This window comes from Platichthys flesus, chromosome 21 (assembly GCF_949316205.1).
Source record: "Platichthys flesus chromosome 21, fPlaFle2.1, whole genome shotgun sequence".
NCBI classification, from domain to species: domain Eukaryota; kingdom Metazoa; phylum Chordata; class Actinopteri; order Pleuronectiformes; family Pleuronectidae; genus Platichthys; species Platichthys flesus.
The window spans coordinates 15,008,299-15,023,006 of NC_084965.1; the positions used below are offsets into that span (position 1 = coordinate 15,008,299).

The window sequence follows — 14,708 nt, forward strand, 5'->3', positions numbered from 1 at the left end:
GGGACATATTATGCCCATTTCACCACAGTTGATATGGTTCCTTGGGGTCTTAATGAAATGTCTGTAACATTTTTTGGTAAAAATACCACAAGGATAATTTAAAACAGCACCTTTTTACTCTGTCTAAAACAGCCCTCCTCAGATCGACCCGTTTTGAGGGCCCCGCCCCCCTCTTACCCCACCCCCTTTCACCCCTCTCATCCCTACCCCTTGTCATGGAGGTGTAGGACATAACGTTTTTACCTCCATTAATTAGCCTGTTTGAATGTGTTCTCACCACAGAATGCATTCAACATCTATAGGGCAGATTATGGGCCTTTATGTCTAAAAGGAATAGAGCAGTAAGTTTTTTTTTTTTTTAATGCATGAGATATCAGTCATTTCTGCAATAAAATTATGACTGAGGAATAAAATACATAAACTACTCTTCCCTCTGTATTACTTTGCTAACTGCTCATCTCACACGTGTCAATTGTTGACATGTTACATATCAAACTTTTAAAAGCACACAACTGTTTCTATAAACTTTTATTGTCAGAAAGATTGCTAGAAAGATTGCTGCAGAGCTTTTTAATCATAGTTATTAAATGTACTGGCTGGGACAGAGGTAATAAATACAAAAAATACCAAATATAATAAATACATTCATTACAAAAATACAATTTGTGCCATCAGTAGCTATACTGTAAACAAAGGAACACTTTATATTTGTGTGTCACCTTTTATTCTCTAAAGACAATGTGAACTTTGCTCAGCCGTTACAGGTATTTGGCGTACAGAAGCTTTGTGAGCTGGTGTTGAGGCCCTCTGGGCCGGAGAATCAGGGTGGTCCTGCCCTCCTGCTCGGTGCTCCAGATATGCGGAGTGTTCCCTGATGCTCAGGGAAGTTATACAGGGTTCAGACCTGCCCTTGATTGAAACTCGACACATAGCTGGCTATAACTTCCTGCTTGTCAGGTTTCTCATACTAGGCAGAGAGATCCTCAGGTTTTGAGATCTTCAGCACCTCATTCACATATGGGGCCAGGTCCTGAAAAACCTCGTGAAAGATGAGGTCCAACAGGTTATCCATGTAATCTGTAATACAAATTGTGGAAAAAGTTGGACATTTTGCACTTTTTTGAATTTATTATTTTCTTTTGATAATTATATTATTCTATTTATCGTGAAGAAAAAGTTTTTTGATGGTAATCTGCGATTATTGAAATGTTTAGATTAAATATTGAGTCACTCACGTCACATCTTGTCCTCTCCCTCCTCCAAGCAAGGTCTCTTACAGCTGAGGTCCCAACACCGACATCAGTGCAGCACAGTTTCTGTGTGCCTATGATAAAACAGACACAATATCCATGGAGTCACAACAAATGAGATGCTGTTACAACTTTAACACAGAGACACAATCAATGACATGACGAAGTAACTGAGGGTAAACCAAAAGCAGCAATGTTATTTATGTTTGTCTACTGTCATGGATACAAGGATACAAGGGCACATTTCCCCAACTAGGGCTGGTAATGAATAATCGTTCTATTCCCGCACATTATGACAACAACATACTCCGGTATCTTGAACGAGCGGCCATAGCAGCAGCTGCAGCTGGAAGTTAGGTTTGAGAGTGTTGTTCTCTCCACGCTCTTCTCCCCCCGCTCGCGTGTCCTCCCGTTAGTACTGTGCCGCTGATTTTTTTCCCACGGCAGCACTGGGCTGGAAGTTCGCTACGGCCGACTACAAACTTCCGTAGCTAACTTCAAGCTCCAGCAGCTACAACCGGAGCTCTTAGCAGCTGCTACAAACATCCGTAGCTAACTTCAAGCTCCAGCAGCTACAACCGGAGCTCGTAGCAGCTACTACAAACATCCGTAGCTAACTTCAAACTACAGCAGCTACAACCGGAGCTCGTAGCAGCTACTACAAACATCCGTAGCTAACTTCAAGCTCCAGCAGCTACAACCAGAGCTCGTAGCAGCTACTACCAGGGTTCGTAGTAGGTGCTACGGCCCCTCGAGCGGAGGGGGGGGGGGGGGCGTGGAGAGCACTCACAAACCTGCCATGTGATCACCGTTCACCGTGGACTCGCCAGCCGTCCTCGATTAATGAAAACTCCTGTAAAGTCTCTCCCTATCCCCCACCACTACATACTAGCCCCCCACCCCCTCACACATACGGCACAACATGCTAACGGCACTAGCCTCCACACAAAATGTCTAAAAGAAGCAAATACCAGAATTATAAAAAAAAAAATACTTACATTTCCCTCGTCTTCAGTATTGCCATGGAAAGATGGCACCGACCCCTCTTTCAATAACAACCTTTTAGAGAATCCAGCGTTATATTGGCCCAGGTTGATGAAACAGTCCGATTCAAAATGGTGGCAGGAACGTTGCCATCATATATGAACTCAATCCATCTCAATCTTGTGTCTTCTGAAGCTGGAGTCACATGAAGACATGTTTGCAGCCGACCACCGATTCATGCTGCTAGTTAGCTAATCCAATTGTTTCCAAGGCTTGCAAGAATGAAATGGCGGACACCGGTGGACCGAGCTTCTATAAAGTGGGAGGGTCCATCTAGGGGTGGGTCGAGTGGTAGTGGGGGAGTGCATAGAGCTATGGGGGAATGTACTAAATAGGCATTTTTCGACTATGACGTCTATTTCGGGGGAAATTCCATTGGACGCACTTTAGCACATAGTTTCTGAAATACGAAAGCTCTGTCTTACTCATCCACACAAAGACATGTATAAGCCTCCTCCTTTAATTGCGCGTCTTGCATTCAAGAAATACAATACTGCCATGGTGATAGGTTTATCTTTAGCAATTAGCATAGTGACAGTGGCGAAGAAAGGTGGGAATGAGAAGCTGTGGTCTGGACCTGATTAAGGCAGTCAGACAGATAAGGACAATGATTTTTCAGTTTTGTGGTGGTTTACATAAGAGCAGTATTTCCAACAAGATAAATGTGAGATTGCATTGTTTGTCACCTGGAGATAATGTACAATGCACATTGACTTTTACCCACTCACGTCCCTATTTCAACTCCAAAGGTAACTTCAAAGTTTTATATGTGTACTGAATACAACTTTTAGGAGACGGAGAGACAGTCCGTCATTAGGACAGGACAGACTGACTGGCATCACATATACATGGACAGGGAGAGGATGGTCCATCTAGAAATGCAGATGAGCAAATTACTGGCAGCTATATTATATATCAGACATCAAAGTGTAGCAGCGGTGCCATTGGCAGCTGTGCTCTGAGGCAGGGAATTATGGCTATTTAAAATCATCATCGTTTAGAGCCATATTGATTGTTTTTTCTCCTCCTACAAGTCCCAAAGTCCCAAACTCTCCTTCCCGTTATCAGTCCTATCCTCCATCCCTTACTTGCCTCTGCTTTGGGAACCATTTTAGATTTCCATGCTAACATGTGCCGTGTAGGTCAAACTGCTAATATTTGGTTTGGAGATGAGATGTAAATTATAATAATGCATGCAATTTTCCCATAATTACGCAGACGCCAGATCTGCCTCTGTCTCTACTCACCACTAATTTTGTATCTTTCAGAAGTAAGAGAAAATGTCTGAAACTTGAAATTACTTTGGATCTTAACTGTGCTTGTAATATGTTTCTCAAAGAGTTTTCCTGAGGTACTTCTTTGTGAACCAGTAGTTGACTTTGTATTACTGGCAGTAAGTTTTTTAGGTCCATACATGTGGTCCTGGGTGACAGAAAAGGTGCAGCAAGTCGGCTGGCCTTTTAATACCTCATTATGGCTCAGATTAATGCAATCAAATGTTAGAGGGCAGATCTGATAAATGAGATCACTTAACTTTCCTGCCTCTCCAACCCATGGACAAATAGAAAGGCAGAAATGTAGATGGTACTCTGGTGTTAATGTGAAAATCAACACTCTTCACCAGTGTCTTATACTCAGTACTGAGGTCACATTATGTGATCAGAGTTCACAGCCTTAAGTGTCCACTTCCTATTGCACGATCCTGTCTAGAGGACTATATCTATGCGGTTAATATATGACTTTCAATGATGTGGCATGGACCTGATTAAGGATCAGTGTGAAATACCTCAAACACACACTTACATGTGTGAATAGGGTATTCAATGGATGATAAACACTGCTTCGGGCTTTGCCTCTGCCACAGGCATCTCAAGCTTCAGAGATTACTACTCTTAGTGATTGTTCCTTAATTGTGAGGATTTTTATCACTGGGTTTTTATAGAGGCTCAATTGCAGTTGCTCAAGAAACACAATCTGTAAATCGGAGAGGCCTAAGTGCTATCGACAGGTCAAAACTACACTGACATCGATGTGGACCGGCTTCAAAACATGAGGAGAAGATCACAGTGATTGCAGTGATAGTTTTTATGATTGACCCCTGCTGCTGTACCGATCAAAACGAAAACACCTTTAGATAACTAGTCATTTTGCCTTTTCCAATGTGACCACCTTTCAAAGTTTCAACACCAGACAACAAAAGCATATCTTCTAGTGTTTCTGTCCCGTAAGTCAACCAATCTGAAGACGAATTGTCGATTCTTCCACGAACCTGCTCCTGTGGTCCTTGAATCTCCGCTCCCTTGGTCATTGAAGCTCTGCAGTGACAGGGTTGCTGGGAGGCCATTAGTGAGATTGCCTGTGTGTGTGTGTGTTGGGGGGGGGGGGGGGGGGTTGTGGACACCTTCGAAGAGGAGGGCCTTCATCTAATCAATTTGGCTTAGTGGTCTGCCACTGAGCGGGTTCCCTGCAGTCAGCCAAGGCCATATAAAAGTCACTACAGCGGACGAGATGCACTGTGACATTGCCAACACAGGATATAAGTGCACATTGTTCACAGTAACCAACATTTAAGGTAGAGTGATTGTACAATGTTTCACAAAAACTGCTCAAATAAGACATTAGTTTTCATTTGGACTTGTTCTTGGGCTGTGTACGAATCAGTCGCTCAGCATTTTTGTCTTTTTAAGAGCGCTACCTCAGATTGATTTACAGCGCACGATCCTGTGGGGTCTTCTGTGGGATTGGCTGAATTCTGTCTGTGAAGTCTGTGATTGCCCATTATAGATAAAATGCCATGTTGAGGTTTGGAACCACAAGCAGCTATATATCTGATATCAGGCACTGCTACTTATCTGTCTCATCTGCCCTCTCTCTGTCTAACTGTCTGGTCCAAAACTACCTCTTTAATCTCTCACTTCAGTGGTGAGCCGGTGACACAGTCCCTTCAAAGAGCATAGATATCGCTAGAATCTTAGAGTTGATAACGGTGGGGGTGTACATCTGATTGGTCCTGTCTGACGGTTAACCCATCCGTCAGCCAGGTAAGTTCTTAGAAGCTTGCTGTTGATCTATTAATCGATTCATTATTTGAACATGGGACAAGGCCAGGTACGAATTGTTGTAAATATTATGACTGATGTATCAGCATTTAACTTTGTTGAGTCTATAGCCCTGTTTTTATCTAATATTAATTTTAACTTAGATGACTTGATCTCAACTGGACAGCTCTAAATCTAGATTGATTTGGATTAGATCAATCAATTCCCTGCTCTATATACAAATAAGAACATATGCCAATTCATTTCATGGAAGAAGGTGTAGTTTATTATAACCAGCAGGAGGCAACGGTGCTTTCCTGTGTTTTGTCTAATGGAATATCGAAAGAAATCAAAACTAAGCAGCCTGGGTCTATTGCGTGTTCTAGGTAAACCAACGATGTTTGACACAGTTGTAATAAATCTCATTGGGCTTTTCAAAATTTGTACAAAATCGAACATACTTTCACCTATTCAGAAGACTGTAATTAAAATATACATCTCACACTTCTAAATGAAAATGTCCCTTTGTGGGCCAGACAATCTACTAACGTGAACGAAATGATACGATCTCAATGAATCTTGGGTGCATTGAAATCAATTTTTCAGGCTTTCCACTTCTGATGAGATCACCCAAGGTATCCTCAAGCCATCTAGATTTAGTCAAGCACACAATTGACTGTTAATTATCATTTGCCCAAATACAGAGATATTAAACAATACTCCCATGCAGGAATAGCACTCAAATTTCTGCAAATGGCCCCTCGCTTTGTTCTTGAAAATCTATGGTATGATGATTTCTATGAATTAACTTTGAAAGGGTCACAGAAATGTAATGATACTCTGAACCTTTTGATTCCCTCAGGGACTTCAAAACAAAACAACAAAACTAGCAGTGAGGTATTTGCCCCCTCACCTGCCTCTGTAAAGCTGGTTTCTACAACGACAAAACTGTAGAGGAGAAAAATAATGAACAGATCATCCTCCATTTCTTGCTGAGTTTTATCAGAACAGACATTAGGATAACTAAGACATTTGTCAGCTGGTGTTCTTAGGTTTTCTTTTTGTTTATTTTTCTTTCTCTTGTTTAGTTTTGGCTATGTGCACTGGTGAGGAAATAGTCTTTTCTTTAGGGCTCTGCTTCTGCATTGCCACAACACTATCCAGCGTCATTGAACACTTGTCATGACAGGTTTATCTCCTCAGCTAACACTGAGCAAGACTGGAACAATTATTTAGCTTTGATTTTTAGTTCACAGTTATGTATTATATCTTCTCCAGTAATTCATTCATTAGAGTTAAAAGGGCCTATGTAAGCAATGCCCTGTGTTCTTATTGACCTGTAAATATGAATTAAATATATTATAAGGGAGGGATCCTGATTATTACTAATACAAATATAGAGGATGAGATTGAATGAAAGACTTGTATAGTGAATTACCGATCAAGAATTACACAGCTAACATACTCTGTGTGGCTACATCATAGTGGATCTCCATTCATATACTCAACCCTTATTCATCAACAAACCACAGCCACTCCAACCGTGCATAACACCTCTCAAAGTAGCTACGGAGTTGAGTACACACTCGGAAATGAGAATGTTGAGATAGCAAGCTCATCATTAGCAAGCTGAAAGCACTTATAATCCCCACAGGTCCCCCATGAGAGTGTGAACTGCCTTCCTCTACCTGACTTAGTGTAGAGGCTATTAGTTATGTCAACTTTTAATCATACTCCTGCTTGTAGAGGGGGAGGGAGGCAGGGGTGCCCAGGGTGGGTCTTTAAATTGCTGAGGAGTGGGCGTTCATTTTGCAGTCACTGGGAATATTAGTCATAAAAACACTCATACTGTTGTAATATCATACTGGCTTATTATGGCTAATTATTATGGCTAATTGTTACAACCGCCAGCACTGTTAAATGGTGAAGACAGTGTTTTGGTAATGAGGTGTGAAGTGCTTGGAGTGGTCAAAGTCTCCACTCAGCACCACTGGGAGTGTGCTACCAGTACTTTTCCTATTATTACATCTGCCAGTATCCCAATAAAGCCGGAGCTTGACAGCTGTATCATGTGGAGTGTGTGTGTGTGTTTGTTTGTGTGTGTGTGTGTGTGTGTGCGTGTATGCGTGCGTGCGTGTGTGTTTGTGCGTGTGTGTTGACTGCTTTATTACTTCCTGATATGGACTGAGATCAGTTTTGTGGGTCACTTGTGTCACACTTAAAGCAACACAGGAGCACCAAGGTCCTGATTGAGAAATAAAGTCGTTTACACTCTCTGACATGAAGACACAGACTCAAATGATGACTTTCTATAACCCCATGACAGGGAGCATGGGAGGAAGCCAAAGTTTGTTTGCACTGACTCTCTGGTCATCTCAGTTCCACAGACACATGGCAGAAAGACATTAAACAGAATTATGTGCCTGCCTGTTCAGTCTAGAATATGGCGTCTTTGTCGACGTCGGACTCAACACTGGACTCTTAAGGTTAACCACTATGTAAACAATCACATATTTATGTCATGTTTACAGACATCCTGTCCACAGTGGCATTTCTCTGAGCGATAAGCTAGGGGATAAGACTTTCCAGACACAGGATGTGTTAGCAGGAAACGTGATTGCATAGGTGACGAGTCCTCAAACTAGTTTTGTCTTGTTTTGACAGAGACTAAGAATAGGTGTGCACTCGTTTTCTCACTTTTTATCACAAACATATCACAAAGATCCTCTTCTCAAGCTGCAAATAAGGCCTCCAAATTAATCTTGACATGAACAATGTACAAAGGAAAACCAAAAGAAACGTGCTTGTAGTTTCAATCAGCAGTTTATTGGCATTCTTGTTTCAGTAACAGATTTGCTCTCACAAAAACTTACAATGTCTCACCAAAATTCCACAGTTACTGAATCTGTGGTTCATATGCAAGTGTTTCTTAACAAAAATGCAAAACAATTAGACAAAACTAAAATAAGAGATAAGAAAAATATGTTAGGCTTTAACTGAGAATGCATCACTCCAGCACTCATGTTAATAACAATGATTATACCTCAGAATAATTAGCATAATTTCTCAAGCTCTAACAACTTCTCAAATTACAAACATTTCAAACATGAAATGTTTGAACTATAAATATACAGTAATGGTTCTTTCCTCTCTGTCTCTCATTAGTCTGCGGTGTTTCATTTACAACGTTTATGACATGTCAAAAGAGGGTCACACTTAGCCAAGGGCAATGGCTCCTAGTCTTGCCACGATAAGTCCTCAAAGGATTATGGGGTGTTTAGCATCTCTTTGTCTCCAGGCGCTTCATCTCTGTGGACCCGCAAACATCCCCTGGAGTCCTCCACCCACCTCATTAGTCCCTTTGTAAAAAACCTCCCACCCTGTCTCTCTCCGACACCGATCATTCTCTTCCACGGGGAGGTCAGCTGTGAAGTTTGTCTGCTATGAAGCACACATGAGGGACGCATTCAGTGGCACGCACAGGCAGCAGCCACATGTGGTAGCACGCATGTGTGTTTTTATAAACTCAATTCTCAAGGTAGACAGGCATTTATCTACACCTGGTGATGCACACGCAGGCAGCATGCATTGTTGTGTGTTGTGCAGGTCGTGTGTTGACATTTTGTAGTTGAATGTGTTCACAAATTATACACACACACACACACACACACACACAATAAATAGAAACATGGACATGCTGCATGGTTCATCATAACAAGTCATGTGACTGCAGCTATAACAAGTCATTTCATCTCATTTTTCAAGTAGAGTTCCATCAGTGGTCCTGTTCAGACCTAGTAATTACATCGGATCACAAGTTAAAATTAAGCATTCAAGCATGCAAATGTGTCCTAAATGTGTCTTCTGTGATCAATTGTCTATGTGCAAATAATCACAGGCATCATTTCTGTTCCCGAAGACCAATTGATGTTGTTTTTACCTAGTTTGATTACACAGATTTTTTTTTCAATGTGTGTGTGTTAGTGAGGGACATGGGCGAGTTAGAGAGATAGAAAACAAGCAGCTGGGTACAACTGTACAATGATGATTTTTCCAATTTTAAGAAAAGTATCAGTCATTAGTGACAAAGCGTTAACATACGCGTGGTTCACTAAGGAACTGTAGCGGGTCAGAGGAGGGAAGCTGAGTAGGCGGCCCGTGTGTGGACCAGGACGCATTATCATTCATCCTTTTAAAATAATGTAGCTACATGCATCCCAGACCCCGTCCAAATGTGGTGTCACTGATTGTATCTCAGGACACATTTGGATGCATTCATGACCACTTGACATTATATCACTCAGAATGGATGTTAATACCAGGCCTGAACAGTCAGTGACAAAGCATTTCCCCGATATTAATTATGTGGGATTGTAACGATCTCATTTCATAGCATTGACAGACAAACAATTTTTCTTTATACTTCAAAATAGAGTTTCACTCACCAAGTTGCACAAAGTATAGTCAAATCTATGAAGATTAAAAAAGTGAGAACTATGCAATGAATATGTGGGGAAGTATCATGACTTGTGATACAACTGAGAGAGGGAGATATCTCCTTGACCACAGCCACAGTAAGTCGGTCCCCTCTCCTGTTTTTCATCGGATCCACACTGACACATTCCACTCCAAAGCTCTGACGAAATCCCAGAACACAAACCGATCATATTCCCATCTTCCTGAAAACACAATCATTTTCAGAGTACTTTCTTTGGCTCACCATCACAGCTTGGATGAAAGAACAACATTTGTCCAAACCCTGCTTGATTTATTGTTTTTTCTTATGAAATGGTCTCTGCCAACCATTTGACGTTAGGGGCAAATTAATTTGACAATATGCAGTTACTGCCCTGCAGACTTCCTTTATACTTGCAAAAGTTCCGAAACCACATCTTGGTTAATTGGAATAAAGCTCTAGGTAATGAATGTTAGCAGATAATGACACACCTGCTTTGTCATAGATCTGATAATGATTGATTATTGATATTTGTTTATATTTTCATGATCCTACAGGAATCAGAGAGAGAAAACATTACTAACCCACAGCAGCAAAGTCTTTCATAATCATACGCTGTGTGTAAGTCTTTCCTGCATTTTTCCAACCCGGTTGTTTTTCATCATAGCATAATACCATTACATCTGTCTCTAGAATAATAACACTTTATTGATACCCACAATGGAAGCATCCCTTCATTTCCTACATGGACATATCAGCACTTGGTTAGCTACAGGGAAAGACCCTGAAGCTGCTTTGGTTGTTAGTGTCTTATTCAAGCAGAGGAGATGCGATTCACATGTGGGATTGAATTCCTGCCCATTTCCTAAAGCCTGTTGGCCCAAATTGCCTTTGTCATGTGGACTTTGTCAAGTAGCAGATATCAAACCTACAACTAGCGGACTAACAGTATCTCCCTAGTGGGGCCTGAGAACAGTGTTTGGAGCACAGCCCAGTGGTTGAGCATTTGACTGCCTATCAAGTGACCTTCAGTTCCAATCAAGACATGATCCATGCAGACTGGGTTCAAGCTGTACTGCGAGTTAGTTTACACGTGCTGAATGGTCCTTGATTCAAAAACCAGTTGCATTGATCACACTTAATTCCTGCCTAACTAGTTTCCATACTTTTAAACCGATCCCACTTCTGCCATCTAGTCAGCATTCACAGAAGAAATAAATGGGAAATAAATGGGATAAACCAGTGTTGGGGTTTTATTTTTAGAAAAAGCTTTGAGTATCCTGTCAGTTAGTACTTTTACGGAATAAGTAAATCTTTAGTCTTCAAACTGTGAAACTGAAATTTTAAACAGACTTGATCTGTCATGTAATTTTAGAAGTGGTTCAGTTCACTTATTTCCACTCTGTATTCTATAAAGCAAATTTTGAATAGGGTTAAAACTCTAACCCTTAAGGTTATGGGACGGCCTGGGTCTGATGTAAAACAGAAAAAAGTTTCACAAGATATATTAATTAAAACTAATTAAAACTACAATCTTTTGTTCACCTTAATTTAAGTGTGCTTTTTGTCTGAACCTGGTACACAACCAGTATCCCACATTAAAGCCCTGCACTTCAACTTGTGTTTGACATCTCAATGTTAAACAAGAACTTAGTAGTTAATAAATATACAGCATCTTCTAAGAAACTTTTTTAACCTCAAACTTTTGGGGCTAAACTTTTGGTATGCCCATTTTAACCGAGACCAATATGGTCCGATTAATGTTGGGTCAAGTCCAAAGGACAAGAACCTTCATGTGTCAAGAATTAAAATAGTTACCAAAGTTCCATCTTAGCGTGACGGCACAATTTAGAGACAGTCATATGCTGAACCTTCTTAAAAAGGTTTTTTTAAGTGGAAGGGTCTGTGTCAAGACACCTGTGAAAGAGGCAACTCTGGCAAAATTCATGCTTTTCAACTCATTCTCCGGACTTCAGCACTTCAAGTGCGGTTGCAATTGCTGAAAAGTTACTGGCATATTCCATCATTCTCTGCACCTCACTGTGAGGTCAAGTTGTGACTAAGCAATGAGTGACTGAAGCATTTGACCTCAGTTAAAACCTTTCACTTACTCCATTTACAACTGAAAGAAACTCTGGCCTTTCCTTGTACTAAAAGAACATCGCCTCTTCCCTGTTCTAGATTGTAAAGTAATCAGTTTTACTCCATAACGCATCCACCTAAATCTGTGTAATCTAGCCTAGTGGTCTATATTGGCAGCACGAAGTGAGTGAGTGTAGTAATAATATATTGTTGCTTAAGTGTAGCTCATAGCACCTTTAACCTCTTAGCCTCACTCTGACTCTCATATAATTCCCGTCCAATCACGACTCCCCCACTATCTGAGCATTGATTTCATGAGCTTTTGTCATTATCACTATTATCAGTGAAACTTAGGACATTTCTTCCGACTCACGGCGCCACCCTGTTACCGAATTACACTATGTTGTTATCTTGAAACCATTAGGTTTTCTCAATCTTTCAAATGTCCATGAAAACATCACATGTTTTCATAATACTTTGTGACTAATCAGAGTGATGCATATACAATACCATCTGTTTCTTAGGATTTAATATGGACTTTTTCTGAAACAGTTCCCATAAAAGTTCTGCAGAGTTGAGTTATTTGTTTATTCTGCTCTGTGTTGTGGAAAGAGAGCTTCTCTGATATGTTTTGACTTTTTGAATGTAAACTAGTCTGACCTCATACATGCTGTTGTGTGTGTGTACGTGTGCATCTGAGCAGAAATAGATCTATGTGTGTTAGAGCTGTTTTAGCTGATTAGCATATGTTCTCAGTGGTGAATCCCAGCAGGCAGCTTTTAAACAGAAATTTCTCAGTTCATTCAACAACACATTTAAGCCAGGCCTCACACCATTGCCCATATCACTCCTCCCGTAGCACTCCTCTCATCTGTCCCACCAAATAACTTTCTGTTTTCCCCAATAAATCATCACAGGGTCCAGAAAAAGTTGGGGAGTCTGGTGAAAGTTTGCATTTGTCATCTTTGAAAAGAGCAGCTGGTGTGAGGATGTTTTTGTTCAGTGCCGAGGAAGAAGTTGTTCTTGCAGCTGAAATGTTTGCGATATGGATTTTGTGAACGTGCTGTCTGGAAGCTGCAAATGGAATGAGCTCCATGCTTTAGATGCTGTCTGACTTGCCAGAACCAGAAATTCATTCAATCACTCATCAGCCTCCAGTTTCCGCTCACACATTGACTGTGACAATTAAATTTGTTACTATCTAAACTTGTTTAGAGAAAGAAGAAGCAACACTTTGTTTCATAAAGTGATCCTGAAAAGAAACAGCTGACCACAGCGGAAAATGCATTTTAGTGGCTTGTATAGGCTGTCAGTCCATGCAGTAATTTTCACTGTTAATGTTGCTGCTTTGGAGATGTCTCCAAATAACTTTATATACTATCACATATGAAATTCACATGAAATACATTACACCTGTAATGCAAACAACAATGTACCTGACCATTCTGTAATCCTGCTGCACAAGAAGCATATCACGTAATCACTGCTAAAAAAGCCTCGTTATGGAAGTGATGTCCTAGGTTTGACCTACATTGCATTGTTGTATTATAAGCATTGATGGCACCATGGCAACATTGTAAAGGTTACATTTATAATCAGCCCATATCATCACAACAGGTAGAGCGCTCTATAAATGGTAAATGGTCTGTATTTATATAGCACTTTTCTAGTCTTGATGACCACTCAAAGCTCTTTACAGTACAGTTTGCCATTCTCCCATTCACACACACATTCTTGCAGTGCATCTATTAGCAGCACTTTTTTTTCCTGTGATGGTCAATTCAGGGTTCAGCATCTTGCCAAAGGACACTTTGGCATGCAGATGGGGAAGACTAGGATCAAACTGCCAAACATCTTGTTGCTACTGCTCTACCCCTTATTCACAGCCAACATTAAAATACAGACCATCTACCATATTGTTTTTAAAGATTATATTTACTACATTTGGTATATGAGCTTTGATATAGGATAATAGACAGCAGCGATCAAATTGAGGAGAAGACATGCTCTGTTAATTACTCTACTAGATGTGTGTCGTTTGTGAGCCAATGCTTTTCCTCAACAGTATTTACACTTAAAACAGAAGTATAGACAGAAGATAAAGTCTGAGTGGCTCTTACTTTGTGTTAAAGGTCAAAGTTTGACCCATGTGGTTTTTTACACCTTTAGCATTATTATTCACAACATTTTCTACATGTACAAATGAAAAATAACATCTTAGAAAAGTAACATTTCATTAAAAATGGCAACAGGCAAGTTTGTTTTACTTGAGCTTATTATTATGTAAACGTATCATTAAGTAAATGTTGACAGCACAAGGTAATGGCTAACAAATCATGACACCATCTGCGTTTAGATTGGTTCCTTACTGGCCTTTCACTTTGCACTTCTGTCTGCCAACAGATACAAAATTATGCAAAAATGGACACAAAATCGAGCATCTGTGTCTCCACAACATGGAATGAGGATAGCGCTCTTCTTTTCCCCGGTAACGTTCAGTAGTTTTCCTCAGGTAGTGGAAATGACTTAAAGTGGAACAACTTCGTAGAAACTGGAAACTTAACTTGTCAAAAGAAAAATAACCTCATTGTCAGAGGAGGCAAAGATGGTGAGGATCAATAGAAATTGTGCTAAAAAAAAGTAAACTCACAAAATGTGGTAAATATTTTTTTAACGGTCCAGCGATGTCCTATTTGGATTTTTTCTGGTGGTTCCCAGTTGGCCAGTCTTTCTATGGTGGAGAGAGCTCTGGAACTTGAGGTTTGAGTCGAACATTCGGTTGGTATCATTTCCTTTAGATCTGTGAGTAATGACATTTCCCAACTTATTATTAATACA

At 40.4% G+C, this 14,708-nt stretch overlaps 1 protein-coding gene and 1 long non-coding RNA gene across 3 annotated transcripts in view; one reads left to right on the forward strand and one right to left on the reverse strand.

Moving 5' to 3' along the window:
* Positions 1–14,708, forward strand: part of pard3aa (par-3 family cell polarity regulator alpha, a) — a 338,263-nt gene that overhangs the window by 113,609 nt on the left and 209,946 nt on the right. The window lies entirely within an intron of this gene.
* Positions 653–1,869, reverse strand: LOC133932347 (uncharacterized). Its single transcript, XR_009911942.1, has 3 exons — positions 1,558–1,869; positions 1,236–1,324; positions 653–1,077 (listed from the first exon to the last, which is right to left on the reverse strand). It is a non-coding gene; the product is annotated as an uncharacterized LOC133932347 (long non-coding RNA).